The sequence below is a fragment of the Oncorhynchus masou genome, chromosome 17 (genome assembly GCF_036934945.1).
Source record: "Oncorhynchus masou masou isolate Uvic2021 chromosome 17, UVic_Omas_1.1, whole genome shotgun sequence".
NCBI lineage: Eukaryota > Metazoa > Chordata > Actinopteri > Salmoniformes > Salmonidae > Oncorhynchus > Oncorhynchus masou.
The window spans coordinates 28,726,940-28,735,393 of record NC_088228.1 but is presented as its reverse complement, the minus strand read 5'-3'; the positions used below and the strand labels follow the sequence as shown (position 1 = coordinate 28,735,393).

Below are 8,454 nucleotides of genomic sequence, written 5' to 3'. Positions count from 1 at the left end.
CCCAAAAACTTAAACGTTGATTAATCACTCAGCACTATTGTGTGTGTGTGTGTGTGTGTGTGTGTGTGTGTGTGTGTGTGTGTGTGTGTGTGTGTGTGTGTGTGTGTGTGTGTACATGTTTAACTATACTTGTGGGGACCAGAAGTACCCAAAAGGATAGTAAACTAACCAAAATCTGACCAACTGAGGACATTTTGTTGGTCCCCCCGAGGTCAAATACTATTTCTTGGGGGTTTAGGGTTAAGGTTAGAATTAGGACTGAATTGCGTCCCCCCCACAAGGTTAGCTCTACAAGACTGTGTATGTGTGTGTGTGTGTGTGTGTGTGTGTGCAAACGTGTTTGTTCCTGCTTGCTTTTGGAGCTGGTGGAAGGGTCATTTCACATCAGAAAAGCCAAAAAAGACTTGAATGAACAATGCAAATACTAACATAATGTTAGTATTGCATTACAGTAAAACGCTCACTCTGTGAAAATCCTAAGCACCAGCATCAGTGTTACCTTCCAAGTCACCCCAAATGGAGCAGTAGCATACTGTCTATGTCCATCACCAAAGAGCCCCCATAGCGCCCGACTGACATGCAGCCTGACTCACGATAACAGAGATGCTATTAACAGTCCCATGTATCAAAGACAGCCCCGGGAATAGCTTAGTGCCTATCTCCACAGCTAAGGGGGTACAGTGGGCTGGCCTGAAGCTCCCCTCTGGGGTTGAGTTTGGGGGCAGAGGGAGGGGAAGAGAGTGTAGAGGAGGGAGAGATGGAGGGATGGAGGTGTGGGGTAATGACAGTACAGTACTACAGGCTGAAATGACAGGCAGTTTGGGGTGCTCCCCTACCAGGCTGAAGATGAAAGCAAATGCCTATTCTTCACCTACTGTGTAACAAGAGCCTTCAGGTTTCACATAGACCTTGCAGGGAATTCTACCAAGTCAACAAGAGCAAGATTTCAAAGACTTGGTGCACATTCGTATAGAACCAAAACAAAATTGAGAGCCATTGCATAATATATAATATTAAGCCACTTTGAATACATTTTTGCTTCTTTCCTGTTCTCTATGACCTTAATTTTTAATTTTTTAAAAATTTTTTATATACAGTACCAGACAAAAGTTTGGACACACCTACTCATTCAAGGGTTTTTCTTTATTTTTTTAAACTATTTTCTACATTGTAGAATGACAGTGAAGTCATCAAAACTATGAAATAACACATATGGAATCATGTAGTAACCAAAAAAGTGTTAAATAAATTACATTTGAGATTCTTCAAAGTATCCACCCTTTGCCTTGATGACAGCTTTGCATACACTTGGCATTCTCTCAACCAGCTTCACCTGGAATGCTCTTCCAACAGTGTTGAAGGAGTTCCCGCATATGTTGAGCACTTGTTAGCTGCTTTTCCTTTACTCTGCTTCCAACTCATTCCAAACCATCTCATTTGGGTTGAGGTCATCTGATGCAGCAATCCATCACTCTCCTTCTTGGTCAAATAGCCCTTACACAGCTTGGAGGTGTGTTGAGTCATTATCCTTTTGAAAAGTAAATGATAGTCCCACTAAGCGCAAACCAGATGGAATGTCATATCGCTGCAGAATGATGTGGTGGCCATGCTGGTTAACCGTGCCTTGAATTCTAAATAAATGAAGAGAGTGTCACCAGCAAAGCACCCTCCACAACATCACACCTCCTCCTCCATGCTTCACTGTGGGAACCACACATGCGGAGATCATCTGTTCACCTACTCTGTGTCTCACAAAGACATGGTGGTTGGAACCAAAAATCTTACATTTTGACTCATCAGACCAAAGGACAGATTTCCACTGGTCTAATGTCCATTGCTCGTGTTTCTTGGCCCAAGCAAGTCTGTTCTTTTTATTCATGTCCTTTAGTAGTGGTTTCTTTGCAGCAATTCTACCATGAAGGCCTGATTCACGTCGTCTCTTCTGAACAGTTGATGTTGAGATGTGTCTGTTACTTGAACTCTGTGAAGCATTTATTTGGGCTGTAATTTCTGAGGCTGGTAACTCTAATGAACGTATTCTCTACAGCAGAGCTAACTCTGGGTCTTTCATTCCTGTGTCGTTCCTCATGAGAGGCAGTTTCATCATGGTGCCTGATTTTTTGGGGGGACTACATTTGAAGAAGCTTCCAAAGTTCTTGAAATGTTTCACATTGACTGACCTTCATGTCTTGAAGTAATGATGGACTGTCATTTATCTTTGCTTACTTGAGCTGTTCTTGAAATGATATGGTCTCGGTCTTTTACAAATAGGGCTATCTTCTGTATTCTACCCCTACTTTGTCAAAACACAACTGTTTGGCTCAAACGCATTAAGAAGGAAATACATTTCACAAATGAACTTTTAACAAGGCAGACCAGTTAATTGAAATGCATTACAGGCGACGGCCTCGTGAAGCTGGTTGAGAGAATGCCAAGAGTGTGCAAATCTGTCATCAACACAAAGGGTGACTACTTCGAAGAATCTCAAATATAAAATATATTACTACATGATTCCATATGTGTTATTTCACCGTTTAGATGTCTTCACTATTATTCTACAATGTAGAAAAGAGTAAAAAATGAAGAAAACCCCTTGAATGAGTAGGTTTGTCCAAACTTTTGACTGGTACTGTAGGTCGACGTAGTGTAAAATGCAACTTTAAAATGCTTTATAGAGTAATTATTAATCGATTAACAGGTAACAGTATATGTCATAAAATGATTAATTAACATTATGTTGTACTTAATCTTTTAATTGGTGATGGATTGTAGATTTTCAATAGAAGGTTTGGGTCAAGTATTAATTGTTCATGTTAAGCATGATTGTATCTTGGATGTTGACGGAAGCATTTCCCTTCCACTTGAACACTTAAGCACCAGTCAGTTATTATCAGAGAGGGTCTTTGAAACAACCTGTCTGCTCGCTGTGGCCTTCCAGTATCACTCTGTCTCTCCCTCTTTCTCCCTCTCTATCCCCCGATGCTCGATTTCCCCTTCTGAAGATGCTCTTGGTATGTTCTCCTAAAGCCTGCTGAGAGAGATCTGTTTACCAACAGGCGGGGGTATGGTGACAAGTCCAACTCTATCTCAGCCACTATCCCACTGGGGCATTAGCTGGAGTCCCGGAGAGAACCCCCCCCCACACACACTCCCAATGCTAAACTCCATCTAACATTACAACTTTAAGTTGTTTAGACCAGGAGAGATGTAGGGATAAATACAGAAGGTGAATGACAATGATAATAGATATATGTATTCAGGATATAATAGTGATAAGACACCTTTTTACAGCTGAAGTGTGTGTATTGTCTGTCTGTCACTGTCTAGATCTAGTCTTCATTAGTGGGGGAGTGGTGACAGGAGGTAATTCCGTCCAATCATCCTAGTTCACAGCATCAGAACTTCCAGACCCTCCTTGGCACTGATGCCAGGTCTGGCGTGAACCTGTCTCTCACCTGCATGTGAGAGGACACACAGTACATCTATAGAAATGCTAGAGACAAGGCTGAACTTTCCCAAGATATTCTGCCGGTAGACAGTACATTCATAAACTTCTTAGGGATAGTCGACAACATCCGGTGAAATTGGAGTGCGCACAATTCAAATGAATAATCGTAATATTAAACATTTATGAACACACAAGTATCTTATGTCATTTAAAAGCTTACATTCTTGTTAATCTAACTGCGTTGTCCAATTTACAATAGGCTTTACAGCGAAACGGCGTCCCACAAAAACATTTTTCAACCAACCACAGGCTTCATAAAATCACAAATAGCGATTAAATAAATCACTTACTTTTGAAAATCGTCCTCTGTTTGCAACCCCAAGGGTCCCAGTTACAACATGAATGGTCGTTTTGTTAGATAAAATCCTTCTTTATATCCCAAAAAGTCAGTTTCGCTGGCGCCATCGATTTCAGTAATCCACTCGTACAACATGCAGACAAAGGAATCCAAAAGCTACTACTAAACTTTGTTCAAACAAGTCAAAATACATTTCTATTTAATCCTCAGGTACCCTAAAATGTAAATAAACTATAATATTTCACAAACAAAAAAAGTTATGGTGTTTTTGGGGGGGATTTCCACCTACCATATGAATTGTGTTATAGTCTCATACATTATCTTAACATTTCTACAAACTTCAAAGTGTTTTCTATCCAATGCTACCAATTATATGCATATCCTGGCTTCTGGGCCTGAGTAACAGGCAGTTTAGCAGGACAATAGACTCTTGCCAACACCTCTCTGTATTTTGATACTTTGTGGAAGGCAATTGATCAGCATTAAAATCTTTGTGTATGGTGCCTCTGGAGTGGAGCAGCGGTCTAAGACACTGCATCGCAGTACAAACTGCATCGCAGTACAAACTGCATCGCAGTACAAACTGCATCGGAGTACAAACTGCATCGCTGCAGATGCTGGTTCGATGGCCGTGACCAGGAGACCCATGAGGCGAGGGTGGGCTTTTGGTTTCTCTCCCTCAAAAAGCAGAAATAAAATTCTTCTAAATAACAAAACTGGCTTTATTTACAAATTAGGAGTAATGTCTCACCCCATGTTCAAGAAATGCTTTTTTCTTGCACCCTTTAGGTTATTTGAAAACAAAATAATCTCAAAAATATTGTTATTTTTTAAACAAGCCATAGAACACTGTTTGCAATTTCATTTTAATCCAACAGAAAAGACAGAACAGATTATACAACAGATAATGTGGTTAAACTCAAAAAACTAATTGATTTAAAAAAAACTTTATTGTCTGCACTAGATTTTACATTCCTCCTGAATGCCCTGATCTGCTCACTTAAATGAGCAGAGATCCTGGTCATGGTGCTACAGTATGTTGTTACAGCATAATCAAAGTGAGGACAATCGGCGATCTGCTGTATACTTATGGCCTAATGTAAGCTGAAAGTCACACCTTTCCAGTACTCCTCACCCCACCCCAAACTCCACCCCTAAAAATGTATGGTTGCCAAGAAAGCGGTTAGTATTTCTAGATTCTTAAAATGTGTACGCAGCATTTGTGTGCTGGAGTCACTTTGAATTCTTAATTGTTCTACCGTTTCTATCATAGGCCACTGTAATTGATGGGGGCTCAGAGCGGTACCATTCTGCTCTTCTGATGAAGGTGCACATGGATCAGATTCAAACTTTGAAGACCGATTCAAATCAAATCAAATCAAATTTATTTATATAGCTTACATCAGCTGATATCTCAAAGTGTTGTGCAGCCTAAGCCCAGCCTAAGCCCAGCCTAAAACCCCAAACAGCAAGCAATGCAGATGTAGAAGCACAGTGGCTAGGAAAAACTCCATAGAAAGGCCAAAAACTAGGAAGAAACCTTGTGAGGAACCAGGCTATGAGGGGTGGCCAGTCCTCTTCTGCCTCTGCCGGGTGGAGTTTATAACAGAACATGGCCAAGATGTTCAAATGTTCATAAATGACCAGCATGGTCAAATAATAATAGTAGTTGTCGAGGGTGCAACAAGTCAGCACCTCAGGAGTAAATGTCAGTTGGCTTTTCATAGGCAATCATTAAGAGTATCTCTACCGCTACTGCTGTCTCTAGAGAGTTGAAAACAGCACGTCCGGTGAACAGGTCAGGGTTCCATAGCCGCAGGCAGAACAGTTGAAACTGGAGCAGCAGCACGGCCAGGTGGACTGGGGACAGCAAGGAGTCATCATGCCAGGGAGTCCTGAGGCATGGTCCTAGGGCTCAGGTCCTCCGAGAGAGAGATAGCGAGAAAGAGAGAGAAAGAGAGAATTAGAGAGAGCATACTTAAATTCACACAGGACACCGGATAAGACAGGAGAAGTACTCCAGATATAACAGACTGACCCTAGCCCCCCAACACATAAACTACTGCAGCATAAATACTAGAGGCTGAGACAGGAGGGGTCAGGAGACACTGTGGTCCCATCCGATGATACCCCCGGACAGGGCCAAACAGGCAGGATATAACCCCACCCACTTTGCCAAAGCACAGCCCCCAGTCATTGAAGGCAGACCAGCAGAAAGAGAAACATTATCTGAGGACAGAGACACGGGCGATAGACGATGCATTGGTCAAGAGGCAGGCGGTATTGGCAGAGAGTCACACGTCATTGACAGAGAGTCAGACGGCATTGGCGGAGAGTCAGGCGGCGAATGACCCATTGAAGAGGGCGAGGAATGAGATGGAGTCACAATCCATGCCAGGCACACCTATGAGCTCTGGAACTCCACCTCCAATAGGCAGGGTCAACACATGTGGAGGGTTCGTCGGGTTCACCCTGACATTTCCATTCCTCTTCTGACAACCGAACTTGACCAACTGCCCACCAGGCACAGCAAGAGCCATCCAGACGGTTATGCTGTTCTGCTATTCCAAGGATGTGTAACCGAAGAGAGACACCACGAGTGGACACAGAATACCAACTGGGACGGATCCCAACGCAAAGGTGGCTTACCAGTGAACCCCCAGGAGTTCATCATTAATACTGTGTCTCGGAGGTTTCTGTCTAGGACTGATTCAACCCTAAAAAGCATAAAGACAGAGTTAATGAGTACTTGAGGTCACTGAGAAATCCTGGACATGTAAGGAATTAGGCACTTAACCATGTTACTACAATATCTACTGTAGGCTATGTTTACTTGTCAGACAGCACAGTAGCCTAATAAACAAATGCAGGAGGCTTCAACGTTCAACATGCTTTAAATGCCTTATTATCCAAATGTTTAATGACTATCAGAAAGAATGTTGGTACTTATTTGTTTTGATCCAAAGCTATGAATGAGTCACTCAGCTTTATGTAGGTGCCGAGGCTATATGACTGTGCAGTGGCAGTTCTAGCTTGTATGGCAGTCTGGGTGAACCCCCCTCCGCCAAAAGAAAGCACCATTCTGCACTAACTGTCATTTTTATTCAGACATTTGGAACAACACACAAATAAATAATCATAACATTAGAAACTATAAAAATATATATAAAAATAAGACTTAATTATCAAAAAGAAGTAACAAAGACAAATAGTATCAGGAATCAAGGTAAGACCCAGATGCAGACATGTCAAAATGACAATGATTTAATATTCCAACAGGGGCAGGCAATAGACAGGTCAAGGCAGGCAGGGGTCAGTAAACCAGGGGTGGGGCAACAGTACCGAACAGCAGGCAGGCTCAGGGTAGGCAGGGGTTAACAATCCAGAGGTGGGGCAAAGGTACAAGTCGGCAGGCAGGCTCAGGGGCAGGGAGAGTGCTCAGGCAGGTGGGCTCAGAGTCAGGACAGGCAAGGGTCAAAACCAGGAGGGCGAGAAAAAGGATAAACTGGGAAAAGCCGGAGCTGAGAACAAAAAAAGCTGGTTGACTTGACAAACAAGACGAACAAGCAACGGACAAACAAAGACCACAGGTATACATACCCAGGGGAAAATGAGGAGGATGGATGACACCTGGAGAGGGGGTGGAGACAATCACAAGGACAGATGGAACCGATCAGGGTGTGACAATGTCACGCCCTGGCCATAGAGAGGCTTTTATTCTCTATTTTGGTTAGGCCAGGGTGTGACTAGGGTGGGCATTCTAGTTTGTTTATTTCTATGTTTTCTATTTCTTTGTGTTTAGCCTGGTGTGGTTCTCAATCAGAGGCAGCTGTCTATCGTTGTCCCTGATTGAGAATCATACGTATGTAGCCTTTTTCCCACCTGGGTTTGTGGGTAGTTGTTTTCTGTATAGTTTTAGTTACCTTACAGAACTGTTAGTTTCTCGCTTTGTTATTTTTGTTCTAGTGTTCAGATTTAAATAAATATCATGAACACGTACCACGCTGCGCTTTGGTCCAGTCCTTCTTCATCAGACGAGCGTTACAGACAAATAGAAACAAATTTGTGTTGATTTGGCACTCAAACATCAATACATTACCCATCCCCAACACTGTCAACCATATTATTATTAACGATTTCGCACAAACCAGAAACAAATACAACAATATGTCTGTGAGACTATATATTCACATTATTATGAATGAATTGTGGTTTATTTGGTAGTATTTTGTAGTGTGACTGATTTTACTAATTGCATTAGTACTGTACAAAGTTAGAGGTGCACTATATGATAGATTCCCCCGCTCCCCATGCCTCTGGCTTCCAGTGGGGAGATCTGAGGTCAACCTACCCCCGCCCCCCTCCCCATCTCGTACTTCTGAGTGGGAGTCCTTCCCAGGCAGTAGCCTGCCTAGCTCACAAACTAGAATCAGAGTGTCCACTCCGACAAGGTTAATTGATCCACAGTCCCACACGGCAGGACAGAGGAATAGCCATTCATACACTATTGTTCTAAATTCAATCACCTTCTTCATCCTCATCATTCAGTTCATTGTAATTGAATTTTGAAGTCATGCACAATTATCAATTTCTATTTGGTTTATGTCACCCATCCATTTTCAGTTAGAGACACATTAGCGCTCAGTGT

At 42.4% G+C, this 8,454-nt stretch overlaps 1 long non-coding RNA gene across 1 annotated transcript; it reads right to left on the bottom strand.

The window, feature by feature from the left end:
• Positions 1 to 4,977: 4,977 nt before the first annotated feature.
• Positions 4,978 to 7,894, bottom strand: LOC135558192 (uncharacterized). The gene is made up of 3 exons (XR_010458323.1): positions 7,807 to 7,894; positions 7,407 to 7,436; positions 4,978 to 6,523 (listed from the first exon to the last, which is right to left on the bottom strand). It is a non-coding gene; the product is annotated as an uncharacterized LOC135558192 (long non-coding RNA).
• Positions 7,895 to 8,454: the final 560 nt, after the last annotated feature.